We start from the raw sequence: 27,656 nt of genomic DNA, 5'->3' as shown, positions 1-27,656 counted from the left end.
ACTATGACATCATTGTACACAGTGAGGCAACTTCCTGTTTACAGACATCAACAACAGAATTAAAATGTGCCATAGGCATGCTCACATTGGGAAGAGCACATTGTGGCAGTTTTGGCTGAACCATGGCCTTGTAAACCATAGTCTTAATAAATAGCTTTGAAGCTGCAATATGTAACTTTTTGGGCTAGCTCACCAAAATAACATAGAAATGTGACTTATAGAACTTTCCTTCTCATTGAAAGCAAGTCTAAGAAGCGGTAGATATGTTCTATGTGCCCTATTTCTAGGCTTCCCGTTCTTAAGTATCGTTTTTGCGTCTTACTTTCGGTTTTGTACACCAGCTGAAAATGCTATATTTTTGGTTGTTGAAAATATATTTCACAGTGGTTTAGATGGTACAATGATTATCTACATTATATATTGCTTGTTTTGTCACAAACTGAAATAAGACAAACTATTAGAATTTTAGCAACCAGGAAATGGGGGAGCGATTTCTGCATATTGCACCTTTTTAAATTAATAAATAGCGTTAAAAAAATGTATCCCTGGTTGTACTGTATAGTAACAGATTGGCAAGCTATACTGAACAAAAATATAAACGCAACATGTAAAGTGTTGTTCCTATGTTTCATGAGCTGAAATAAAAGATCCCAGAAATCTTCCATACTCACAAAAAGCTTATTTCTCGCAAATTTTGTGCACAAATTTGTTTACATCCCTGTTGGTGAGCATTTCTCCTTTGCCAAGATAATCCATCCACTTGACAGGTGTGGCATATCAAGATTAAACAGCATGATCATTACACAGGTGCAGCTTATGCTGGGGACAATAAAAGACCACTCTAATATGTCGAGTTTTGTTACACAACACAATGCCAAGTTTTGATGGAGCATGCATTTGGCATGCTGACTGCAGGAATGTCCAACAGAGCTGTTGCCAAAGATTTTAAAGTACATTATGCCTCCAAGCCTAGCTTGAGTAAGAAGCCGCCTCCAACGTTGTTTTAGAGAATTTAAAAGTATATCCAACCGGCCTCACAACCGCAGGCCACACGTAACCATGCCAGCCCAGGACCTCCACATCCGGCTTCTTCACCTGCGGGATCGTCTGATTTGGGGGAGGGGGGGTGCTGAGGAGTATTTCTGTCTGTAATAAAGCCCTTTGGTGGGGAAAAACTCATTCTGATTGGCTGGGCCTTGCTCCCCAGTCATGTGAAATCCATAAATTAGGGCCTAATGAATTTATTTCAATTGACTGATTTCCTTCTATGAACTGTAACTCAATAAAATCATGAATTGTTGCATGTTGCATTTTAGATTTTTTTTTGCACAGTATAAGTAAAGAAACACCCTAGATTTAATTGATGTCAGTATAGTATGTGTCCTTGCTCATTCTCACTCATGTTTAGAAGATGTGTGTGTGTTTCGCAGGCTGCTCCATGTCAGTGTTTTCAGCCAGCCAAATTTGGTCAAGGCAACATGCACTGTTATTTCTCCAGCTAAAGAAGTCATTTGTTTTGCATTCCCGACTCTGCTAATGGGCTCACTGTGTGTTCAAATGCCAGCGAGTTCAGTCAGTCCAAGATCATCATTTATGATGCTGATCATCCCTCCCAGATTTGATTTTGCTGTTCACCTTCTGCAAGCTCCAGTGCACTTTTACACAATGTATTTGATTGAGCTTCAGCAACCAGCGGCAGCGCTTTTAATTTTAAAGTTACTTCATGCATTGACAATTAGCTTTGTGGGGGCTTATGCACTTTGTCTATATACTTTGCTTGTTGAGCTACACTAACACGTATAGTTATAAAGGCCACAATTGTACAGTTTTGTAATGTTTCTGACAAAAAGTTGAGTAGAATGGGGCTCCTGAGTGGCGCAGCGGTGTAAGGCACTGCATCTCAGTGCTAGAGGCGTCACTACAGACCCTGGTTCGATTCCAGGCTGTATCACAACCGGCCGTGATTGGGAGTCCCATAGGGTGGCGCACAATTGGCTCAGCGTCGTTAGGGTTTGGCCGGGGTAGGCCGTCATTGTAGATAAAAATGTGTTCTTAACTGACTTGTCTAGTTAAATAAAGGTTAAATAAAATGAAAATAAAGAATGCGGTGGATTAAGACTGGATACATCGTTTCCTGGTAGTGTCAGAATTGCCCTCAGTCTAACTACTGTATGCCTGTATGTAAGTTTTTATTCATCCTATTATTTTTCATCCCCCCCCCCCTGGCTTCCAAGAATGATGTTTTACCATACCGGCAGAAAGCCTACATGACAAGATGACCTGCCGTTACTGGATGTTAAACGTCACGCCGTTAATCATGTGGTGGTGGACAAACTTGACCCTCCTCATGGTCTACATAGGAGCCACTGGAGAGGAACACCTATGAGATCTCTCTTTTACACCAAGTCACTCAGCCTAGGTGTACGGTCGGGTTCCTCTTCAGTGTCTAGCAAGGGGGCGTACAGTACACAAACTAGCAGATATTTGGCATAGCTCGCTAGCTGTGTCATTGCTTACATTAGGAGATCTGCCTGCCACTGGCCTCTGTGATCTTTCAAGTGACTGTGTTGTCTTCTGTCTAGACCTGACAGATGGAAAATTGTCATTCTCACCAGTAAAATGTTAGCTTGTGTTTGACAGCGAGTATGTTGTTAGCACGCAGATGCTGATCTGATCGAACTCTCGAGTGGACGTGTGTGAAGGAATCTCTCTGTTTACTACTGTTTAGTTGACTGGGAATGTAAGAGTGGCCCCACTCCATACCACTGGTAGCCCTACGTCGTCTTCCCCTTACAAGGTATTGTCTTGACTAACTGGAGTATTATTGAATAATAGGATCGAAAAACTGAAGATATTGGCATCTCATTATGTTCTCCTGTGCTTTAGAAATCATATTTTCAAGATTAAGACATTTATTTCACAAACATTTTTCAGGATTCAGCTGAGAATCAGCTGCCATGTCATATTATCACACACTCTGCTTTTACGGTAGTTCTCAGAATATCTACATGAATAGCCTACATTTGTTGACTAGAATATTGAATTAAGTCCTATGTAACCATCTGTAATTGAATATACAAAGCTACTTTTATTTCTAGTCTGGAATGAAGCGCCTTTTTCCATGACAGAAATACAATTTATGTTCTTGTCTGTCAATATCATGGCCTTACTTTACCCTCTCAAAGTATCTAACTACTTTGTTATAGAATATAGTTGAAAATAGTTTGCTCGAGGCTGCACTTTGCGTCTTTGCAGACATCAGTCGACGTGAACATGAAGGAGGACGTGCATATCAACTTCCTGTTTCACTGTGGGAATGAAAGCGCAAGAATGTGGAACTCCCGTCACTGCTCATATCATGGTCCCATGGCTGCGTGCATCAGGTCCGCTGGTTCCTGAAGCAGCCCTGTAACATTTTCTCCTCTCATAAATGTCATCTCTAATCGTCCACTTCAGTTACATCATACTTGGTTTGAATTGAGGAAGGATCACTACATGGGAGCCAAGTTATAAGGCCTTGCTTAAACTGTTGATCAACCTAATGGGCTTGTTCTGTTGCAATCTCTTGCACATAGACAATACTTACTCACTCTAAAGATGGTAAAATGTCAACTTTCCCACCAGATTCTCTGCTGACTGTTAGATGCCATTTTAGCATTTAGCTTCCTCTAGGTCTTAATATCTGCAGTGTTGTTGTAGTGCTCTGGCAGACAAGGCTGTAAAAAAAGAAAACTAACGTTAACTGGTAGGATTGTCTAACGTTTGCCTGCTCACAGTACTTGGCACCTCCTGAACAGAGTTTTGTCAGTCAAGACCCTAATGTCGTCAGCTGCTCAACCTTGTTAAAACACTCCAAACCAGAAGGTGGCAGTAGCATTGTTTCGCAATGCATGTCCCTGTGTTGCTTTATGGTCTATAGCCAATGTTGGCTAGCTAGCTAGCCGCGCTAATGCTGCTATTGTTGTAGATAGCTCATGTTGATACCAGTCATATGGCCACAGCTAGAGAACTAGCTAGCAAGAAACAATTTGAATTCACTCTCCATTATCACATACAGCCTATAGATGGATAGATTTTTAGCTAGCTGGCTAACATTAGCTAAACCTAGCTGTTGTGCTAGCTAGTTAATGACATCATTGACTCACAACAGGCTGCTTCATGGAAACAAATCCATTGTCATTTAATTATAACGTTACTAGCTACAGTGGCCAGATAGCTAGGCTTGGAGGCATTTAGTTTTTTTGTGACAGACATTCAGTGCGGTGTACAATACCTATTAGAGGGCCTGTCCCCAACACCTATGTGTTTACAACAGTGGCGGGCGGTACTGTTTTAAGATGAGGGAGGACACATTTTTTTTTCATGAGCATGACCTTATTTACAGCACATTATATGACTGTCATTCATATTCCATTCACCGAGTTCAATGTAACAGCGATAGGTTGAGGCTACTACATGATATAATTTTCCCTATACCCATGAGGTTGCTACAACCTAGCCTATGAATGAAAGCCTTGCACACTCTTGCCTGTATCTAGCTGATCTAGGGTGTAATCATTAGTCCAATTATTATTTTATTTTTTTACAAATTAATGTACGTTTTATCCCCGTCTCGTTCCGTTTGCTTCCATTTAATCAACTTTTGAACAGAATCGGCAGAATGAATACACCCCTGATCACAATTCACTTTCATAGCAGGCATGTTGTATTCATTCACGCATCTATGCGCTCTCTTCTCAACTTTTCTCTTCGCTTGTGGACTTCAATGCACAACACATCAGCTGCATGTGACCAGGCGAAAAAACCTTCCCAAACCATATCATAACCACTACACACAGTCTTGAATTAATTAATTTGTTCAAAACTGTTCAACTATTGTCTTTCTCTTTGAGTCAACTACTCACCACATTTTATTATATATATAGTAATTATGTTTAACTTTTTTAATGAAATTTACTGAGGATGGTCCTCCCCTTCCTTCTTTGAAGAGCCTCCACTGGTTTACAAGCTACCACCCAGTCTACACACACATCTGGCTCTCCGGCATTATGCTAGCCGTTGGAATTTTCCTCAATTCCTGCTTACAACCGTGCTATCAAAACCAGGCAACTTTGACTTCCTGATGCGCTTTGACACACACAGACTTGTCATGTTCACAGTTCACACATGAAATTCAGAGTTTTCTTTAGTGCTTTCTAGATCAGCCAAACTCACATATGACTGAATGTGATCATTTGAAAATGAATCCAGAATTCACGATATCTTTGCAAAAGTTCTTTGTGACTTGGGGGGTGTCCCTTGTATCCGTTCCGATTGTAACAGGGCCTTTCTCTTTTACCATATGGCTGAACCAGGCTCCCGAGTCACACAGCTGGTCTGAGTCACACAGCTGGTCTAGGCACTGCATCTCAGTGCTAGAGGTGTCACTACAGACACCCTGGTTCGAATCCAGGCTCTATCACAAACAGGCTGTGATTGGGAGTCCCATAGGGCGGTGCACAATTGGCCTAGCGTCGTCCGGGTTTGGCCGGTGTAGGCCGTCATTGTAAATAAGAACAAATTCTTAACTGACTTGCCTAGTTAAATAAAGGTTAAATAAAAAAAGTATCCTGGTTAACTCTTCTTTGATGACTTCAGCTCCACCAGGCTGCCTGCCTGGCCTGGCGGCCTTGTCACGAGTGCAGGTCACAAAAGTTACCACAATTAGTTTGACACAGACGTTTTCTGAGAGCACACAATTTCCAAGAATGCCGTGGTTTCACAGTCTAATTGGATTAAAAACTAAGTGGCTAACTCTATTCACTCCACAAAGGAGGTATTCCACTAACTCACTTGCATTTTCTCAGCAAGCATGCAGGGAGGATGTTGTATCGCCTGAGCTGACCATGGCTTTGTTAAGATGGTGTGAACCAACCCAGTTACTTTGTGATCTCGTAAACATAATCTTAGCCAAGGTGATTTAGTTGTACTGCAACACCGGTTTCGCACGACTTTTAGAATCAACAGTGTCATATCTTTATCTGGATAGGACTCTGATCCACCTAAGCTGTGGGCAGAGGGTGAAGAATGCACTTGGTTGAAGTGAAGGAATACTTCCTTTTCAGACCTCCCCCACTGAAAGCCAACAATAATTCAGTCTTGTTTTCTCCAAAGCATCCCTGATGAAAAGTGGAATGTGTTTTTATTTTATTTTTTACTCCAAACATTGTTTGGTTGACTTCATATCAGTTTGTTGGACGAGTCACAAAAGAGCAACATGACTTTGGAACACCCATGCTTGTAGTAGTCTACTCCAAAATATGCTGAAGGGCTTGAAGGAGACACCAGAAGATTCAACTGCACCAGACTTATTTGTCTACAAGTGACATTTTTAGGCTTTCTACCCCAGAGGGAAATATGTAGCTGTCATTTTCAACTGCTTGACATTCCTCCTCTGCTACCTTGTTTCTGCTTGGTTGTGTAGATTATGCGCTATTTCCCGTCAACATGCCAACCGAGCTTCTCAATCGGTTCCCTTACATTCTTGCAAGCCTTCGGGAATAAATTAAATTAGTGTGTTCCTCTCCCTTTTGCCAGTGACAAGGGGCCCAAAAAAGAGCCCTCCCTCTCTCCCTCTCCTGGACTCTGCAGATAATCGTAGCGGAATTCCAATGGAATGTGGGATGGAATTCAGATATGGAGCTGGCGAGCCAGAGTAGCCATGCTGTCTCTGGACCAGTCTCTAGCCTAGCTCATGTTGCTGTTCTAAATCTACTACTGATTTATTTAAGGATGCTATTAGTCTCTGTGGTAGCAACCTGTTGACACTGTATTACTTCAGGGGATGGTTTAACATTGTGGAATTTCTTTTGACCGATGTCGATAGTTGGGAGCTCGCTTTTGAAAGGGACAGTTGTGACTTTAACCCCAATCTTTCATTTGTTTCTTACTCGGAAGTTCTCTGAACTGGTTTCGCAAGTACTTTACGAAACAGTTGGTTGCTGAGTGTGACTGCACTCGGAACTTCTCTCGAATCAATAAACTGATGAAAGGTGTTACAAAATATATTTCACAGGGATTTAGATGGTACAATGATTTCCTATATTATTCAGTGCTTGTTTTCTCGCATAAACTGAAATTGAGCGAACAGTGTAGAATTTTAGCAGACAGGAAATGACAGAGCGATTTCCACTACATAACACAGCCACAAAGTCGGAACAGCTTTACCATTTTGACAACAGATGCCGCTCCGGCGGGAGAAATCAATAGGGGAATATCACAGCCAAGCACAACACTGGCGGGTAAGTAATATTTTGAAACACTATCATTCCACTTTTGACATTTTCCGAAATTGCAATGCAAAAAAGTGTAGCACAATTTAAGAATGGTGTAAAAAGTCAGAAAACAAACACTTTAATGTCACGTTTTCTGTAACATTGTGAAAATTATGAGAGTTGGCTTAATTTGTTTGACAAGTGACAACATGGAGTTACAAAGAGCTTGACCACAGGGGAACGGAGTCCCTTTTCAAACTGGCTCAAAGCACTGAGAAAAGTTCAGATCTTCCAGGTTGCCATGGCTAGCCACTTGTTTCTCATCACTAAGAGGCTTTCCTCTTTACCACTCCATACTCCATTCATTCTAGAATGTGTGAAGGCATCCTATGTGAGTGTCTGCAGAGAGATTTAAAGCCAATGGATTTGCCCTGCAGATTATACTCCCAACAGATGTTCCTGGGCTATTGCTTACAGTTCCCCATTGGTTAAGCCATCAAAGCATCTTAGAGCCTGCCAGCCAGCAGAAAAACATGGAGCCACAGTGGTGAAGTTCACATCAGTGCGCCAGAATTCACAGTTTAACTGCACTCCCTCTGGGAGAGTTTGTGTGTTTTGTGAGCACCCATTCTGACAAACCCCTCACCACAGGTCTAATTTTAACCATATGCTATAACAGCAGGGTCTACCTGAGACGCATCATGAGGTTGTTATAATGTTACATCAATGTTAAAGCACATCCGGAAGTTGGAATGCTAGTGTTTCATGACGTAGGGATGAATGAATATGTAGTTCATGAACCTAATGTAAAAACACAGTATCCTATGTGCTCTGCGGAACACAATCTGTGTTACAATTTTTTTCCATTGACTACACAGAAATTAATGATTCATCAGAATATATATGTATATATCTCAGTTAGTACTACCAGATGATTAATCAGAATGTACAGTGCATTCAAATGTTTCAGACCCGTTCACTTTTTCCACATTTTGTTACGTTACAGCCTTATTCTAAAATGGATTCAATAGTTTTTTCCCTCATCAATCTACACACAATACCCCATAATGACAAAGCAAAAACAGATTTTTACATAAGTATTCAGATCATTTACTCAGTACTTTGTTGAAGCACCTTTGGCAGCAATTACAACCATGAGTCTTCTTGGGTATGACGCTACAAGCTTGGCACACCTGTATTTGGGGAGTTTCTCCCATTCTTCTCTGCAGATCCTCTCAAGCTCTGTCAGGTTGGATGGGGAGCGTCGCAGCTATTTTCAGGTCTCTCCAGAGATGTTCAATCGGGTTCAAGTTCGGGCTCTGGCTGGGCCACTCAAGGACATTCCGTGACTTGTCCCGAAGCCACTCCTGCGTTGTCTTGGCTGTGTGCTTAGGGTTGTTGTCCTGTTGGAATGTGAACCTTCGCCCCAGTCTGAGATCTTAAGCACTCTGACGCAGGTTTTCATCACGCATCTCTCTGTACTTTGCTCCGTTCACCTTTCCCTCGATCCTGACTAGGGATGCACGATATATTGGTGAACATATCGGAATCGGCCGATATTAGCTAAAAATGCCAACATCGGTATCGGCCCGATGTCTAGTTTAACGCCGATGTGCAAACCGATGTAAAAGCTGACGTGTTTACCTATGTAATGTAGGTACATGACGTAATGACGCCACGTAAAATTTTGTGCTACACAGCATTCCTAACCTAGCCCACGATGTCTGCTGTGTGGATCGAGCAGTCAACAAGTCTAGCAGTCAATTTGAAAGTGTAAGAACATTTCAGGGAGACAACTCAAAGGTGAAATCCATTAAAGCCAACATTGCCCTTGACAATCAACCGTTCTCTGTCGTGGATGATGTTGGCTTTCGCCGAGTGGTCGAGCACCGGTACACACTACCAAGTGCGCTATTTTTCAGATGTTGCCTTACTGGAGTTACACAGTAATAGCGTCACTGCTATTAGCTTCACGACATACATACTATGGACCGCCATTTTGGGTCATTGCGTGTCAAAGATACAGTAGCACTGTCAAAGCTGTACAAAAAGTCTGCAAACACCGGCCACGAACGATGTGTTTACAATACCGCTTTGGTAATAAAGCATAATTTGTTCGACCGCAACTTCTGGGGTAGCCAGCTTTAGCGTGGTACCTAGCTAGTACCAATACAACCAGCCTGAAAACAATGACCAGTAGAAACTGCAGTCATTTTCAATATTCTTAGCAATGACTTAGGAATCCTTGTGAGTAAGTATTAGCTAGGTTTCCACTTGTTGTTCACCTATTGAAATTGAACTTCAGTTTATGAAAATAAATAGCTAGCCAGCTACTTAACCCTGTTGCCCAAAGCTAACGTTATAAGCAGCCAGCTAGCTTCATCTGGCTAGTGAGGCTTGACCTGACCAGGTTATGTGTTGTGAAGCTAGCCACAATAAGGATTAGGCACAATAGTGGAATTTGCTGTTTATGCCATACTTTTATTTTGAAGGCTAACCGCAAAGGGCTAACCGTCCGTTGTGGCTAGCTTCACATAGATGGATCCGACAACTATTAATCAAATAAGAACGGTCTTATAAATTCAGGTTATTTTAGATGATGACACCTAGCTATATAGTTAGCTACTGAAACAGAATATGTCGTTTTGCTATGTTTTTGGGGAAGAACATTGTTTGCATCCATGAGCTAGCTAGCTTTATTTTATGAACTGCACTGTATGTGTGCGCGAGACTACTTTACCAGCATCATAGCACACGTATCGACGAATCGTTGTGACATATGAAATACGAGGATAGTGTAATCAATGTGTAATAACTACATTAAAAAATGTATTACCACGTTAAATTATGTGACGTGTAGTTATATTCAGGTCCTGATTGGTCAACAAGCTTATTTGACATGCAGAGATCCATACAGCGTTCCATAGAAATCCTGGTTGAGAATGAAACGACTGAACAAATGAACGAAACAGCACAGCAAGTAAGTGAAAGAAATAGGTTTTGATGATGTGTGTGTAACCTTTATTTAACTAGACAAGTCAGTTAAGAACAAATTCTTTATTACAATGACGGCCTATCCCGGCCAAACCCGGACGACGCTGGGCTAATTGTGCGCCGCCCTATGGGACTCCCAATCACGGCCGGATGTGATACAGCATGGATTCGAACCAGAGACTGTAGTGACGCCTCTTGCACTGAGATGCAGTGCCTTAGACCGCTGTGTCCATGTGTGTGTGTTAACTATTTAACTGTACTAGAATGCTTAAAAGGCTGCTAAAATTTAAAATCTCAGTTATCGGTATCAGGTTTTTTGGCAAGGAAAATATTGGATATCGGTATCGGCCAAAAATGTCATATCGGTGCATCACTAATCCTGACTAGTCTCTCAGTCCCTGCCTCACCACAGGATGATTAATCAGAATGTCTATCTCGGTGAGCACCACAGGAATGTTGCCCTTTTGGTATTTATTCCTGCTATAGACTCGCTCAACAGGACAAATATAACTCTCCAACAACACACTCAGTAGCAGAAAGGACACAAACATTCTTCTCGCTCATATTTTTTCTGGGTACAATTGTTACAATTTAGAGGACAGGCATTTCCAAACAGACCAGAGACGCCAGTCTTGTGTGTATTGTAAATATGTGGCAATTCGCCCACTGATTTGGGCACGTGCTCTAGGCCTTGGAATGGGATGGGATGGGGCGGCACAACACTGATTATGACTGATCTCAGAAAGCCGCTCCTCCTCCCTCTGACATGAAAAGATAGTTCATATTAATACTCATATTGTTGTTTTGGGGTTGTTAACTTGGTGTCACTAGATAGGCACGGGGGCAGATACAGTAGTGCCAACTATGCGAACTAGAGAGAAACGGACACAGCCGGGTGGTGGAGATTGAGTTGAGTACAGGGTCAGGGAAGTCATTCTCGTATGCGGCTGTCATTCATACCAGTGGCCCAGGAAGTGATCTGACACTACATGCTGACATTGGAGGGCGAGGGGAAGGGTGTTCGGTCTTTTTCTGGATCCTGTCACATCGTGCTCCCTCTCACCATAAGTGGGCTGTACGTATGGGACCAACAGTTTATGCCGAGTTGGAGGAAACCATTTGTGCTGTTAAAGCTTTTAAGTGGATTTGGGCATGTTTGGCAGAGCCTTCACCAAGTACTGAATCAATAGAACATTGTCTTGACACAATCACCCCAATGCAAAATGAATCCAACTGCACTTGTTTGCATTTTTCTAACACTACCGTTCGTTTTTTTTGTATCCCTTCAAAGTAAGGATGGGTATGAGTAGTCGAACGGACGTCAAAGCTCAATCTTTAACCAGAGATTACATGTTGGTTTTTTTTCAAATACCGCAAAACTATTTGGTGGAATGTGCTTTGTGACTGCCCAAACAGGCAAGTCAAATTTTGTCTTGAAGACTACGTTAATTTGATTAGACTCTAGTGTTCCATTTGTACATGTTCTTTTGCGGGGTACAACAAAAAAAGAAACCAAGCCGTTCTTCTCCCTAAATTCCCTTTCCCCTCTGTTTCTCATTCACTCAATTGTGTTCACACAAGCTCTGTTTAGGCCTACAAAGTTAATGTAACGTAACGAAATAGATTAGAATTTGTTATCAGTAATGGTTAGGATACATTAGGCATTGTTACAATCTGTTGGCATATAGATAAAGGCACTATTTTTAGTCCAGTGCAGGCCTTGTGCACTACCATTCAAAAGTTTGAGGTCACTTAGAAATGTACTTGTTTTTGAAAGAAAATCACTTTTTTTTTTTTTCATTTAAAATAACATCAAATTGATCAGAAATACAGTTTAGACATTAATGTTGTAAATGACTATTGTAGCTGGAAATGGGTATCTGGAGCGTCAGCATTTGTGGGTTCGATTACAGGCTCAAATAGCCAGAAACAAATAACTTTCTTCTGAAACTCGTCAGTCTATTCTTGTTCTGAGAAATGAAGGCTATTCCATGCGAGAAATTGCCAAGAAACTGTAGATCTCGTACCACGCTGTGTACCACTCCCTTCATAGAACAGCGCAAACTGGCTCTAATCAGAATAGAAAGAGGAGTGGGAGGCCCTGGTGCACAACTGAGCAAGAGGACAAGTACATTAGTGTCTAGTTTGAGAAACAGAAGCCTCAAGTCCTCAACTGGCAGCTTCATTAAATAGTCCCCGCAAAACACCAGTTTCAACGTCAACAGTGAAGAGGCGACTCCGGGATGCTGGCCTTCTAGGCAGTGTTGCAAAGAAAAAGCCATATTTCAGGCTGGCCAATAAAAATAAAATATTACGATGGGCCAAAGAACACAGACACTGGACAGAGGACCTCTGCCTAGAAGGTCAGCATCCCGGAGTCGCCTCTTCACTGTATACGTTTGAGACTGGTGTTTTGTTGTACTATTTAATGAAGCTGCCAGTTGAAGACTTGTGAGGCGTCTGTTTCTCAAACTAGTGACCCCAAACTTTTGAACCGTAGTGTATGTATGTATGTTTTAATGATTTTTTTATTTGAGTACTCGGAAGAAGAAAAATCATGCGAGTACTCGAACAGTAAAGAAAATGTCAAATGCCCATTCCTACTTCAAAGGCTAGCCTGTCGGGGAAGATAAGCTGCTAGTTTTCGGCACGCTGATAAGCTGTGTGTGTGTGTGTGTGTGAGGATTTGAGCTAATCTCTTCCTGAAAGTGCAGACACGTTCCGGCCGCTCAGATGTAGAGATCAAACAATTATAGGCATAAGGCATAGCTTAATCATACCCGCAAGCCCTAGAAGGGGCGCTGTGCATTACAAGTGGGTCCCGGTGCCTGCTGTAGACAGTCTGTCATGCTGCTACGACCTTGAATTTCATATTCATAGGGTTACTGATTTTGGTTCTACTTTCTAGTGATTCTGATTTATTTATTTCAATGATGTCAGAAGTTGTTCACGGTTATACCTTTTTTTAAGGACTTAGAATTCCATTTCTATTAAAGGGATAAATGGAGATTATCTACCTCCCCAGAGTCGGATGAACTCGTAGATACCATTTTTATGTCTCTGTGTGCAGTTTGAAGGAAGTTGCAAGCTAGCGTTAGCACAATGACTGGTAGTCCATGGGATCAGCTAGCATGCTATTGCTTTGAAGTACAGCTAGTTCTGTTGTCTTGAAATCTAATAATGGCTAACACAATGGGTTCTGGGAAAATGTAATGAACGATATACAGTACTACTTTTGTTATCCTATTTCACCATCAACAAAACAATGTTCCTGTTATGATTTGATTATTTATATTCACTGTGGTTGCTCTTTGTGCATACTTGTGTATTTAGTTTGATGCGTCTTCATTTTCTCCCTTTTGACAGGATGGGGGAGGAGAAGGGGTGTATTTTTGGCCTCGACTGACCTGGGAATGCAGGCAGTGTTTGAGGAGGAGCTCGTGTGGACACACACACACAGAGGCTTGAGCATTGAAGTTATGTCAGGCTGCTGGTTGGGGATGGCCGTTGTCATAATAGTGGTGTGTGTGTGTTTGTCCCTATACAGTCTATGGTGTGTCCACTCTGGGCGTTGTTGGCATTATGCATCTGGAGAAAATATGTCCTCAGTCAGATCACCACTGCCTATAAGATGTTTTTAGGTCTCGAGAATTTCACCAATGACTCACTTTCCATGGCTGTATCATGTGAATGAGGTTTCCATGGCTGTATCATGTGAATGAGGTTTCCATGGCTGTATCATGTGACTGAGGACTTGACTCACCCACCTTCATCTCTTATAATATGAGTTATTGTTTACTTATTACATCCCAAGCTTTAGGTATGTGTACCCCTATTGGATTTATTTATCTCAAACGGTCTTAGACTGTGACAATAAACACCATTATTTGGGGAGGGGGGTGTATATTTGTTGAAGTTAAACTGTTGTCTCAAGACTACTCTGTCCTTTTTGAGTGACCAAAACTAGGAACTAATGTGTCCTCCCTTGTGTCCTAATTGTGTAATAATTACAGTAGGCTGCAACAGCTGTATTGTGTCTGGTGCAGATAAAGGCCCCTGACCTGTGCAGTGATCTGTACTAAAAGACTACGGGATGCACTGGAACATGGAGGGTCCCAACACAATGAGTGACCTGTCTGCTGCAGAACACCAGAGCTACAGATAAAAAGGTTTTGTGTTCATGTTTTCTTTGCAACAAACTTGACGATATTGACTTTTTATTAATTTTATTTGGCCTATTTATCATGCTCAGCCTTTCTAATCAGTCATTGTTTACATTTCAAAAACGATGCCGTGACGCATTTCAGAGATCCATTCATCAGCAAAACCTCTTCAACCAAAAGCTGAAGGTTCTAGACCGAAGATTGAAGATGAATTCACTTGTATTTATACTGAACGAAAAATATAAACACAACATGTAAAGTGTTGGTCCCATGTTTCATGAGCTGAAATAAAAGACCCCAAAAATGTTCCATACGCACAAAATGCTTATTTGTCAAAGATGTGGTGCACAAATTTGTTTAGGTCCCTGTTTGTGAGCATTTCTCCTTTACTAAGATAATTCATCCACCTGACAGGTGTGGCATATCAAGAAGCTGATTAAACAGCACCTTGTGCTGGGGACAATAAAAGGCCACTCTAAAATGTGCAGTTTTGTCACACAACACAATGCCACAGATGTCTCAAGTTTTGAGGGAGCGTGAAATTGGAATTCTGACTGCAGGAATGTCCACCAGAGCTGTTGCCAGAGAATGTAATGTTAATTTCTCTATCATAAGCCGCCTCCAACTTAATTTAAGAGAATTTGGCTGTAAGTCCAACCGGCCTCACAACCGCAGACCACGTGTAACCACGCCAGCCGAGGACGTCCACATCCGGCTTCTTCACATTCTTCATTTCCTTTCAAGGTGTATCATAGACTCTCCAGCCACACCCCAAAACATGAACATCGTAGACCAAAGATTCACGATGAACTTGAAGCCCTGGTGCTAAATGGATTATCAAATTCACTTGACTGATCTAATTCTTAGCCTGGTCCCATATAATTCATGGTTAGCTGATGTTACCTGCTTTAAGAACTTTAGTTCCTTAATTGTAACTCACTGGAGGTACAGTACTACTTCTGTAAGAGCCTCAGGTTTATTGTGTTATTTTCCAGTACTGTACCATAACCTCTCATTGACCCTACAGCGAAGGTTGGTGAGTGCAGTTCAGAACGCATTCAAGGACTTATTTCACTGAACACCTTGTTAATTTATCTACACTCACTGTAGCTCCTTTTCAATGTGAAATTCTGAGGAAACCTTGAAATTCTAGGTGTCCAGTTATAGAGAAATATAGATTTTTCTCAACTAGATGGTAGTCATAAATGATGCCCGGCTGTTCTAGGCAGGCTGTTGTTCTAGGCAGGCTGTTGTTCTAGGCAGGCTGCTGTTCTAGGCAGGCTGCTGTTCTAGGCAGGCCGCTGTTCTGTGTGGTTGTAGATATTGTGAGACATGGAATATTGCACGGTTTCGCCTCGACACATGTCAGCAGCCATTATGCTGTTGGATCTTGGACAAGTAGGAGTACTTGACGATAATGACTTTGGCCTCTGTCATGCACTGCGCAGATTATCAGATTTCACAATGATTGGAGAAGTGTTCAACATCACCAGTACCACATCCTTATGATCTTGTCATTTAGCACAACGTGACTGCAAAAGAGACAGGTTGGAATGTCAATTCTCATCAAATAAATGTAGGAAGTCTGACTGAAATATTTTTTGTAAATAAGTGGTGTTTTCATTTGTTGATAAAAATGCGGGACATGATTGTTTGGTTGCTCAACAAAGGGCCAAAAGCAGGACTGTCCCGCACAATCGGGAAAGTTAGTCACCCTATATTCCTACCAGTATCTGGATCTAGCACTACACTTGCCTGACAACTCAAACTGCTCTACAGCTCTAAACTTCAGTCGTTCTTGGTCAAAATGAAGGCTATTGTAAAAAGAGTATCAAAGCCAATGACGAATTTTCAAAAACGCCGCTTTACCCATGTGTGTTCTGGCTCTGGCCCAACCCATTTGTTTCTGGGTCCAACTAGAAATCATTGGGGAGGTAATGAGTCTGGATCTAACGTCCGTAGGCGTAGCATTTGGCCGGAGAAAGGAGTTTGGGTAGCCAGGCAAGCACTACACAAGATCCAGTCCAACTTCTCCCAGATAGATTTTCCACTGACTAAATTGATTATGGGGTTGGAGGTTTGGATTAGAGGTTAGGATTACCTTCATTGGTTCATATCTCTGATTTGGTGTTGATGGTGGACAGAGCAGGATGGGTAACCGGTAGGGATTAAATGGGTTACCTTCATCGGTTCATATCTCTGATTGGGTGTTGATGGTGGTCAGGGCAGGATGGGTAACCGGTAGGGATTAAATGGGTTACCTTCATTGGTCCATATCTCTGATTGGGTGTTGATGGTTGTCAGGGCAGGATGGGTAACCGGTAGGGATTAAATGGGTTACCTTCATTGGTCCATATCTCTGATTGGGTGTTGATGGTGGTCAGGGCAGGATGGGTAACCGGTAGGGATTAAATGGGTTACCTTCATTGGTCCATATCTCTGATTGGGTGTTGATGGTGGTCAGGGCAGGATGGGTAACCGGTAGGGATTAAATGGGTTACCTTCATCGGTTCCAATCTCTGATTGGGTGTTGATGGTGGTCAGGGCAGGATGGGTGACCGGTAGGGATTAAATGGGTTACCTTCATCGGTCCATATCTCTGATTGGGTGTTGATGGTGGTCAGGGCAGGATGGGTGACCGGTAGGGATTAAATGGGTTACCTTCATCGGTCCATATCTCTGATTGGGTGTTGATGGTGGTCAGGGCAGGATGGGTGACCGGTAGGGATTAAATGGGTTACCTTCATTGGTACCAATCTCTGATTGGGTGTTGATGGTGGTCCGGGCAGGATGGGTAACCGGTAGGGATTAAATGGGTTACCTTCATCGGTTCCAATCTCTGATTGGGTGTTGATGGTGGTCAGGGCAGGATGGGTAACCGGTAGGGATTAAATGGGTTACCTTCATCGGTCCATATCTCTGATTGGGTGTTGATGGTGGTCCGGGCAGGATGGGTAACCGGTAGGGATTAAATGGGTTACCTTCATTGGTCCATATCTCTGATTGGGTGTTGATGGTGGTCAGGGCAGGATGGGTAACCGGTAGGGATTAAATGGGTTACCTTCATCGGTCCATATCTCTGATTGGGTGTTGATGGTGGTCAGGGCAGGATGGGTGACCGGTAGGGATTAAATGGGTTACCTTCATTGGTCCATATCTCTGATTGGGTGTTGATGGTGGACAGGGCAGGATGGGTAACCGGTAGGGATTAAATGGGTTACCTTCATTGGTCCATATCTCTGATTGGGTGTTGATGGTGGTCAGGGCAGGATGGGTAACGATGAGGGTTGGTCTATTATAGTTCATCCGTCTGCTTCTTTTGGTGTCTGCTTGTTTTGGTGTCTGCTTGTTTTGGTGTCTCCCGTCTGCTTGTTTTAGTGTCTGCTTGTTTTAGTGTCTCCCGTCTGCTTGTTTTGGTGTCTCCCGTCTGCTTGTTTTGATGTCTGCTTGCTTTGGTGTCTCCCGTCTGCTTGTTTTGGTATCTCCCGTCTGCTTGTTTTGGTGTCTCCCGTCTGCTTGTTTTGGTGTCTCCCGTCTGCTTGTTTTGGTATCTCCCGTCTGCTTGTTTTGGTATCTCCTGTCTGCTTGTTTTGATGTCTGCTTGTTTTGGTGTCTCCCGTCTGCTTGTTTTGGTGTCTCGTCTGCTTGTTTTGGTGTCTCCCGTCTGCTTGTTTTGATGTCTCCCGTCTGCTTGTTTTGGTGTCTCCCGTCTGCTTGTTTTGATGTCTGCTTGTTTTGGTGTCTCCCGTCTGCTTGTTTTGGTGTCTCGTCTGCTTGTTTTGATGTCTCCCGTCTGCTTGTTTTGGTGTCTCCCGTCTGCTTGTTTTGGTGTCTGCTTGTTTTGGTGTCTCCCGTCTGCTTGTTTTGGTGTCTCCCGTCTGCTTGTTTTGGTATCTCCCGTCTGCTTGTTTTGGTATCTCCCGTCTGCTTGTTTTGGTGTCTCCCGTCTGCTTGTTTTGGTGTCTCCCGTCTGCTTGTTTTGGTGTCTCCCGTCTGCTTGTTTTGGTGTCTCTCGTCTGCTTGTTTTGGTGTCTCTCGTCTGCTTGTTTTGGTGTCTCCCGTCTGCTTGTTTTGGTGTCTCCCGTCTGCTTGTTTTGGTGTCTCCCGTCTGCTTGTTTTGGTGTCTCCCGTCTGCTTGTTTTGGTGTCTCCCGTCTGCTTGTTTTGGTGTCTCCCGTCTGCTTGTTTTGGTGTCTCCCGTCTGCTTGTTTTGGTGTCTCCCGTCTGCTTGTTTTGGTGTCTCCCGTCTGCTTGTTTTGGTGTCTCCCGTCTGCTTGTTTTGGTGTCTCCCGTCTGCTTGTTTTGGTGTCTCCCGTCTGCTTGTTTTGGTGTCTCCCGTCTGCTTGTTTTGGTGTCTCCCGTCTGCTTGTTTTGGTGTCTCTCGTCTGCTTGTTTTGGTGTCTCCCGTCTGCTTGTTTTGGTGTCTCTCGTCTGCTTGTTTTGGTGTCTCCCGTCTGCTTGTTTTGGTGTCTCCCGTCTGCTTGTTTTGGTGTCTCGTCTGCTTGTTTTGATGTCTGCTTGTTTTGGTGTCTCCCGTCTGCTTGGGAATAATGTAATGTTGCTTCCAGAGCCTTGGTTGTCTAATCTTTATTCCTTGCAAGAGCCTTTTGAGAGGTTGATATTCCTGAAAAGTGAATGGTGCCTCATTGATTTGATTGGTAGTGCTAAAGGGGTTTTTGACATTGGGATTGAGAGACCAAGAGAAACAACCTCTTGTCCTAGACGCCTCAGGTAGATCTGAAAGATCTGGATACAGTGCGTTCGGAAACTACACAGAATGTGGAACAAGTCAAGGGGTCTGAATACTTTCCGAATGCACTGTATCCAGGCATTATGGTTATAGCTCCACGTTGCCCTCTGATAGGCTAGTGCCAGATGGATTTTTCATCGTAGTACTAATATTGTACCTATCCAATTCTTTCAGATCTTCACGTGTGGTCCAATGTAGGGCAGGGCCCTAGAGAGACCCAGGGTTGGACTAGCTAGCCTAATTGATGTGAGGGGTGCCATGGTAATATTTCCACAGTCCCCTACTTGCTTTGCGTGTTGAGTGTATATCACTTCTTCTTTCCCAATTAGCAATTCTCACACTGTGAATGATCTAGTCGGCTCCATTCCCCCTCTCTGGCGCCTGGTGTAGTCGCTACGGGGTTCAGTTACGCTGGCAAGTGCGAGGGAGCATATCCTCATGTCACACAGCTATATTTTCATATCAGCGGTGACACGAGGCCCTCCAAAATAAAACTACCACCATGGTGTCACCTTGTTATGGGGGGTCTGCCGATGCCCCCCAAGTTTCTCTGTAGTTGATTGGCTGATTTGAAGTCGAGTAGTGAGAAAAGTATTGGCTCTAATCTTTTACCTCTGGGGGTGATCTTGACCCAACAGCCCCCCCCCCCCCCCCCCCCCAAAATGGACAGAAATATTGTCAATATTACCACATTGGATAGAAAGAGACACACCTCTCTACACTCATGAGCAAGTATATTGTTTGCGTGAAACCAAGGAGATGCCATAAACGATTAGCAACTAAACTTCAATAGTGTACCATTAAGTTCTAGAAAATTCTACAACAGTATAGTTATTAACCGTATATACGGATCTTTTGATAATGATATTAAATATTTTGAGGTATATCTCAGTTCATCTTGTTCTAGGTTTTTAAAGGCAGACTGCATCTGTTTTGTGTTACTGGTATTTAGGCCTAGCTCCACATACTAGTGTAAATCAAACTTCTAAATCCTATTAGCTTATTTCCACATTCTATCGCTACAAAATGCAAATATCTTTGTACTTACATAATGGTAAGTGGGTGATGGGACATTACGGAGTTGTTTTGTGAAGAACAGGAGGTGTTTGGGAGTATGTTTGTTATGCAAAGACATTTGTTCGACAGCAGTACAGTATGTATCAGCAGGTTAAAATGCATCACAAATAGCCACTAAGATTCCCTGTCATGATTGTTCTGCAGTCTGCACAGTCTCTGATAGTAGTAATTTCTTCCAAGCTTGGAAGATTCGATATAAGACAGCGAAGATACAAACTATATAATGTGCATAGTTATATTGATTTGTTTCAGAATATTTGAGAGTTCAAGGACCAGAAAATAGCAGGGTTCAGGAAAGGCTGGGAACTTTCAGGGACCTCCCCATATCATCACCATACAGAGGGACCTCACCATGTTATCACCACACAGAGGGACCTCACCTTATCATCACCATACAGAGGGACCTCACCATGTTATCACCACACAGAGGGACCTCACCTTATCATCACCATACAGAGGGACCTCACCATGTTATCACCATACAGAGGAACCTCACCATATTATCACCATACAGAGGAACCTCACCTTATCATCACCACACAGAGGGACCTCACCATGTTATCACCACACAGAGGGACCTCACCATGTTATCACCACACAGAGGGACCTCACCATGTTATCACCACACAGAGGGACCTCACCATATTATCACCACACAGAGGGATCTCACCATATTATCACCACACAGAGGGACCTCACCATGTTATCACCATACAGAGGGACCTCACCATACAGAGGGACCTCACCATATTATCACCATACAGAGGGACCTCACCATATTATCACCATACAGAGGGACCTCACCGTATTATCACCACACAGAGGGACCTCACCGTATTATCACCATACAGAGGGACCTCACCGTATTATCACCATACAGAGGGACCTCACCGTATTATCACCATACAGAGGGACCTCACCATATTATCACCATACAGAGGGACCTCACCATATTATCACCATACAGAGGGACCTCACCATATTATCACCATACAGAGGGACCTCACCATACAGAGGGACCTCACCGTACAGAGGGTGCTCACCGTATTATCACCATACAGAGGGACCTCACCATACAGAGGGTGCTCACCGTATTATCACCATACAGAGGGACCTCACCATACAGAGGGTGCTCACCGTATTATCACCATACAGAGGGACCTCACCGTACAGAGGGACCTCACTGTATTATCACCGTACAGAGGGACCTCACTGTATTATCACCGTACAGAGGGACCTCACTGTATTATCACCGTACAGAGGGACCTCACCGTATTATCACCGTACAGAGGGACCTCACCGTATTATCACCATACAGAGAGACCTCACCATACAGAGGGACCTCACCGTATTATCACCGTACAGAGGGACCTCACTGTATTATCACCATACAGAGGGACCTCACCATATTATCACCATACAGAGGGACCTCACCATATTATCACCATACAGAGGGACCTCACCATATTATCACCATATTATCACCATACAGAGGGACCTCACCATATCACCATATTATCACCATACAGAGGGACCTCACCATATTTTCACCTTAGAGGGACCTCACCATGTAATCGTTAAGGACGGGCGTTTTTCAGGATAAAAAAGAAACGGAATGGAGCTAAGCACACGCAACATTTTTGAGATGAACCTGGTTCAGTCTGCTTTCCAGCAGACACTGGGAGACAAATTTACCTTTCAGCAGGACAATAACCTAAAACACAAGGACAAATCTACACTGCAGTTGCTTACCAAGAAGACACTGAATGTTCCTGAGTGGCCGAGTTACAATTTTAACTTAAATCTACTTGAAAATCTATGGTAAGACCTGAAAATGGTTGTCTAGCAATGATCAACAACCAATTTGACAAAGCTTGAAGAACAATGAGTAAATTTTACACAACCCAGGTGTGGAAAGGTCTTAGAGACTTACCCAGAAAGACGCACAGCTGTAATCACTGCGAAAGGTGCTTCTACAAGGTATTGACTCAGGGGTGTGAATACTTATTTAAATTAGATATTTATGTATTTTATTTTCAATAAATTTGCAAACATTTCTAAAAACATGTTTTCACTGTCATTATGGGATTTTGTGTGTAGATGGGTGAGAACAAAAATCAATTTCATCCATTTTCAATTCATGCTGTAACATAACAAAATGTAGAATAAGTCAAGGGGTATGAATACTTTCTGATATGCCCAATAGTGTCAAAGCGATGCACTATGACTGTATTGTTTGCGAGCTGGCTCTTTGTTACTCGGCAGCGGAAACGCTGCAGTAATTGCAGCTCTGGCCGGTGACTTCCTTTTCTCAGACAGGGTGGGGAAGCGTTCCACTCCCGTCAATAGTGGGCTAGCTGCAGCTAGCTGCTTCATACAGCAACTGGCTCAGACCTACAACAGGACACCAAAACTCTGAAGGCCTGGGTAAGACATATTGAGCCACTATGGACCCGACTTCAGTTGTACTCAAAATAAATAAATCAATGTATAAAAAGTAAAAGATATTGAACTAACTGTAGCATGAGCTGAGTGAATGATTAGATCTTTGGTGTCAATGATACTACTAGACATGATGTTATACAGTATGTTCTGTAGATGATCAGAAGACTAATATCTTACACATCACCATGCACTTTCTCTGAGGGATGTGTCCTCACCTAGGCTAGTGTAAAAGTAAACACATGGAAGGTCTGACATTTTGCCCATCATTAGAAATAACTTCTGTCTCCTTTGTGACAACTTGTGCCTAAACACAACTTCTTTGTTTGCTTTGGTGTAGTAGTTCTGCGTCTTTCTCATAAGCAAAACAAACCCTTCCTTCCTTTTACTACTAGCTAACTCTTAATTGCACAGGATACAGAGATCCCGGCTGGGGAAAAGTCTCTCTCTCTCTCTCTCTGAGCCTACAGATGGCTAAAATTCCCTTTTATGGCGTTGGAGGGATTTTGAAACAGGAAATGACATCACGCTCTGAGGTAGTGAGTAGGGAGCTAGCTACAACTCCGTGGCATTCCAAAGCGGGTGAGTCGCAGCTTGCCTGGAAATGAACCCCAGGCATGACTGACACTCAAATCACCTAGACCCAAAAAATAGACCGGGACGGACATTTCAATTGAGATGTTATTTAATCTATGGTAGATGATAGCAGCAAACCAAAATAATGAATGGTGGGTTGCAGTGTTATTGTAGCAGGGGCTTGTGTTGAGTGATGATGACAAAAATATTTGTGGTTTGAGTAAAGTTCCAGGCCTTGAAAGGAGTTCAAACTAGTGTTTATCAGAGAGAACGAGACTAAAGAAAGAGAGAAATACAGAGAGGGAGAGAGAAGAGTTAACAGAACAGTCAGCGGGCGTACCATGCATGTCTCATTCCCTGGGAGGGGCTCGGTCTGTCTGGTCTGGTACTGCTGACGTGCAACACACACGGCCACTCCCTCTAGTAGGAGGAGTGCAGCCAGGCCACTCCCTCTAGAAGTAGGAGGAGCTGCAGCCAGGCCAGAGAGAGAGAGGGAGCGGAAGAAGGCTCACAGTGTTCCAATAGCCTTCTAAGGCCTCTTCAGACAGCAACTGTAACAGATTACTCATAATGGGGATTATCAGGAGTCGGACCTCGGATGACGATTGTTTTCTTTCTATGGGGCTAGCCACCTGTATTTATAGAGCAGTTTTGAGTGTTCATTTTATTCTTTATTTCAAAATCACGTTGACTAAGAGCCTTGAAACTGCTAGTTTTCGAATAAAATGTTATTGGTCGCTTACACACATATTTTGCAGATGTTATCGCAGGTGCAGCGAAATGGTTATTTTTCTAGCTCCAACGGTGCAGTAATACCTAACAATACAAAACAAAACAAATAATTCCCCCAAAATGTAAATTAATAAATATCAGAACGAGCAATGTCAGAGTCCGGAATAGAGATATATGTCTGTATTTATGTATGTGTATATATCTCTTTTTTTTTTTTTTTTTTTTTTTTAAATTTTATCCCCTTTTCTCCCCAATTTTCGTGGTATCCAATCGCTAGTAATTACTATCTTGTCTCATCGCTCCAACTCCCGTACGGGCTCGGGAGAGACGAAGGTCGAAAGCCATGCGTCCTCCGAAGCACAACCCAACCAAGCCGCACTGCTTCTTTAACACAGCGCGCCTCCAACCCGGAAGCCAGCCGCACCAATGTGTCGGAGGAAACACCGTGCACCTGGCCCCCTTGGTTAGCGCGCATTGCGCCCGGCCCGCCACAGGAGTCGCTGGAGCGCGATGAGACAAGGATATCCCTACCGGCCAAACCCTCCCTAACCCGGACGACGCTAGCCCAATTGTGCGTCGCCCCACGGACCTCCCGGTCGCGGCCGGCTGCGACAGAGCCTGGGCGCGAACCCAGAGACTCTGGTGGCGCAGTTAGCACTGCGATGCAGTGCCCTAGACCACTGCGCCACCCGGGAGGCCCCCATGTGTATATATCTCTAAACAAACAAAATAGCACCGACTCGTTTCAAACTAAATGTATCATTCCTGTATCGGAGCCCATGTACAGTGCATTCGGAAAGTATTCAGACCCCCTGACTTTTTCCACATTTTGTTACATTACAGCCTTAAAATTGATTAAATATTTTTCCCCCTCATCAATCTACACACAATACCCCATAATGACAAAGCAAAAACAGGCTTTAAGAAATTTTTGCAAATTTATTACAAATAAAAAACTGATTACATTCCCATAAGTATTCAGACCCTTTACCCAGTCATTTGTTAATTACAGCGACTACAGCCTCGAGTCTTATTGGGTATGACGCTATAAGCTCGGCACACCTGTATTTGGGGAGTTTCTCCCATTCTTCTCCTCTCAAGCTCTGTCAGGTTGGACAGGCAGCTTTGCTGCACAGCTGTTTTCAGGTCTCTCCAGAAATGTTCGATCAGGTTCAAGTCCGGGCTCTGGCTGGGCCACTCAAGGACATTGAGGCTTGTCCCAAAGCCACTCCTGCGTTGTCTTGGCTGTGTGCTTAGGGTCGTTGTCCTGTCGGAAGGTGCATTTTTGCCCCAGTCTGAGGTCTTGAGCGTTCTGGAGCAGGTTTTCATCAAGGATTTCACTGTACTTTGCTCCGTTCATCTTTGCCTCAGTCCTGACTAGTCTCCCAGTCCCTGCCGCTGAAAAACATCCCCACAGCATGAAGTTGCCACCACCATGCTTCACCGTAGGGATGATGCCAGGTTTCCTCCAGACGTGACGCTTGGCATTCAGGCCAAAGAGTTCAATATTGGTTTCATCAGACCAGAGAATCTTGTTTCTCATGGTCTGAGGGTCTTTAAGTTCCTTTTGGCAAACTCCAAGCGGGCTGTCATGTTCCTTTTACTGAGGAGAGGCTTCCGTCTGGCCACTCTACCGTAAAGGCCTGATTGGTGGAATGCTGCAGAGATGTTTGTCCTTCTGGAAGGTTCTCCCATCTCCACAGAGGAACTTTGTAGCTGTCAGAGTGACCATCAGGTTCTTGGTCACCTCCCTGACCAAGGCCCTTCTCCCCCGAAGGCTCACTTTGGCCGGGCTGCCAGCTCTAGGAAAGAGTCTTGGTGGTTCCAAACAAAAATGTTTTGGTACCCTTCCCCAGACAATTCCTTCGACCTCATGGCTTGGTTTTTTCTCTGACACGCACTGTGAACTGTGTGACCTTATATAGACAGGTGTGTGTCTTTCCAAATAATGTCCAATCAATTGAATGTACCACAGGTGGACTCCAGTCAAGTTGTAGAATTCAATGGAAACAGATGCACCTGAGCTCAATTTTGAGGGTCTGAATACTTATGTAACAAAGTTTATTTTTTAATACATTTGCAAAAATCTTACCGCGTTGTCATTATGGGGTATTGTGTGTAGATTGAGAGAGAAAAAAATAACAAAATCCATTTTTAAATCCATTTTAGAATAAGGCTGTAACTTAACAAAATGTGGAAAAAGTCAAGGGGTCTGAATACTTTCCAAGTGGTGTGTGTGTGTGTGTGTGGGCAGTATTAGTTGTTATGAAAGTCCTGACAAATTGATTAATCATTGTCATATTTATATCTAATAGTGTAATTCCCTGTGTATCTGAATATTCCAAGGATGTGATATTAAAGTAGCAATATATTAACCTGAAATACTAGTGTAAATAAATGAACTGTGGAGAAAGGAAGTACACACAGCTTTACAGTATGTTGACCCAAAGATAAAGGATGGTCATGTGTGTGTGTGTGTGTGTGTGTGTGTTGTAATGCTTTCTTATCTGGTGAGCCCTGTGTATGACCCCGTTCTCATTATTTGTAATTCATGTGACAAATATGAATGTGACCACTAGAGAAAACACTTTATCTGTTGTTCACGCTGCCTATTGCCTTTTAAATGACTCATAATGGATGTGTCCAGTCATGTTTCAACACCACTATCTATCACAGGGCTGTTTTAAGTTACATGGCCCATCCCAAATGTAACCCAATTCCCTATAGAGTGCACTACATTTAACCAGGACCAATTGGGCTCTGGTCAAAAGAAATGCACTTTGTAGGGAATGGGGCTCCATTTAGGACATAACCACAGTTTGTCAAACCGTCACCGCTCATCTCTGACCCTGACACACTTTGGCATTTTGTATGACAGTGTTTCTGAGAAGCTACCGACAGGAACGTCACTTCTATAAGCAGCCAGTGTAGTCCAGCAGCAGTATTGCATAAATGTCTTGTGTTTTTGCCAGTTTTGTATTTGCATCTAGACCTCAGGTCAGTCTTTCAAGAAAACAAAGCATACAACCATTTTAAGTATGGAAAGTTTTAAGACGATAAAAAGCAGATTAATTAAGAGATTGTTAACGACAATTAGCACAGAAGATTCCATATTCACCGTTGGATATCAATCTAATTTGGACTTGTTGACATTGTCATTTAAGTAGCAATCGCAATAATTCGTTCCAGTTTAATGAAAAGATTGATCTTGGTTACACTAAACTCCTCCTTTCTGTTTCTCTGCAGCCGGGCAAAGAACCCTACAGCGCCATAACCGACTGGGAGGACATCTCCCATTAAGACCAGTTTCTATCAGGTACTGTCTGTAACCTTGTGCTCTACTGTCATCTACCATCAGCTCTACTCACATGTTGTAAAGAAGCATTTTACATGGATGGATATTACTTTATTAATCCCCTTTTGGAAATTGATTTGTCAACGCCAGCAAGAAAATCAATACACATTTTCCTCTCATGCACAGAGATCCTATAAATTACCACTCTACACTGTGTATAAAACATTAAGAACACCTTCCTAATATTGAGTTGATGTGATATCGTTTGTCATCAAGTTAATGCAATTACTCATTCCTTTGATCTTTGTCATTGGCTGTACCAGAGTGGATCTGGATGGGAGTGCATTGATTTGTCCAGGCTGAGTTGTAGCTTTT

General features: G+C 43.0%; 1 protein-coding gene across 1 annotated transcript in view; it reads left to right on the top strand.

Annotated features, from left to right (window-relative positions):
• LOC120026163 (talin-1-like) overlaps window positions 1-27,656 on the top strand; it is a 156,274-nt gene that overhangs the window by 8,985 nt on the left and 119,633 nt on the right. Inside the window, exon 2 of the mRNA XM_038970989.1 lies at window positions 27,233-27,302. The gene's annotated coding sequence lies outside the window, so the exon portion shown is untranslated. The remainder of the gene's footprint in view (window positions 1-27,232; window positions 27,303-27,656) is intronic.

The sequence above is a fragment of the Salvelinus namaycush genome, chromosome 31, assembly GCF_016432855.1.
Source record: "Salvelinus namaycush isolate Seneca chromosome 31, SaNama_1.0, whole genome shotgun sequence".
In the NCBI taxonomy this organism is placed as follows: domain Eukaryota; kingdom Metazoa; phylum Chordata; class Actinopteri; order Salmoniformes; family Salmonidae; genus Salvelinus; species Salvelinus namaycush.
Note: the sequence above shows the minus strand (reverse complement) of the source record. Positions and strands in the feature narration are given on the sequence as shown.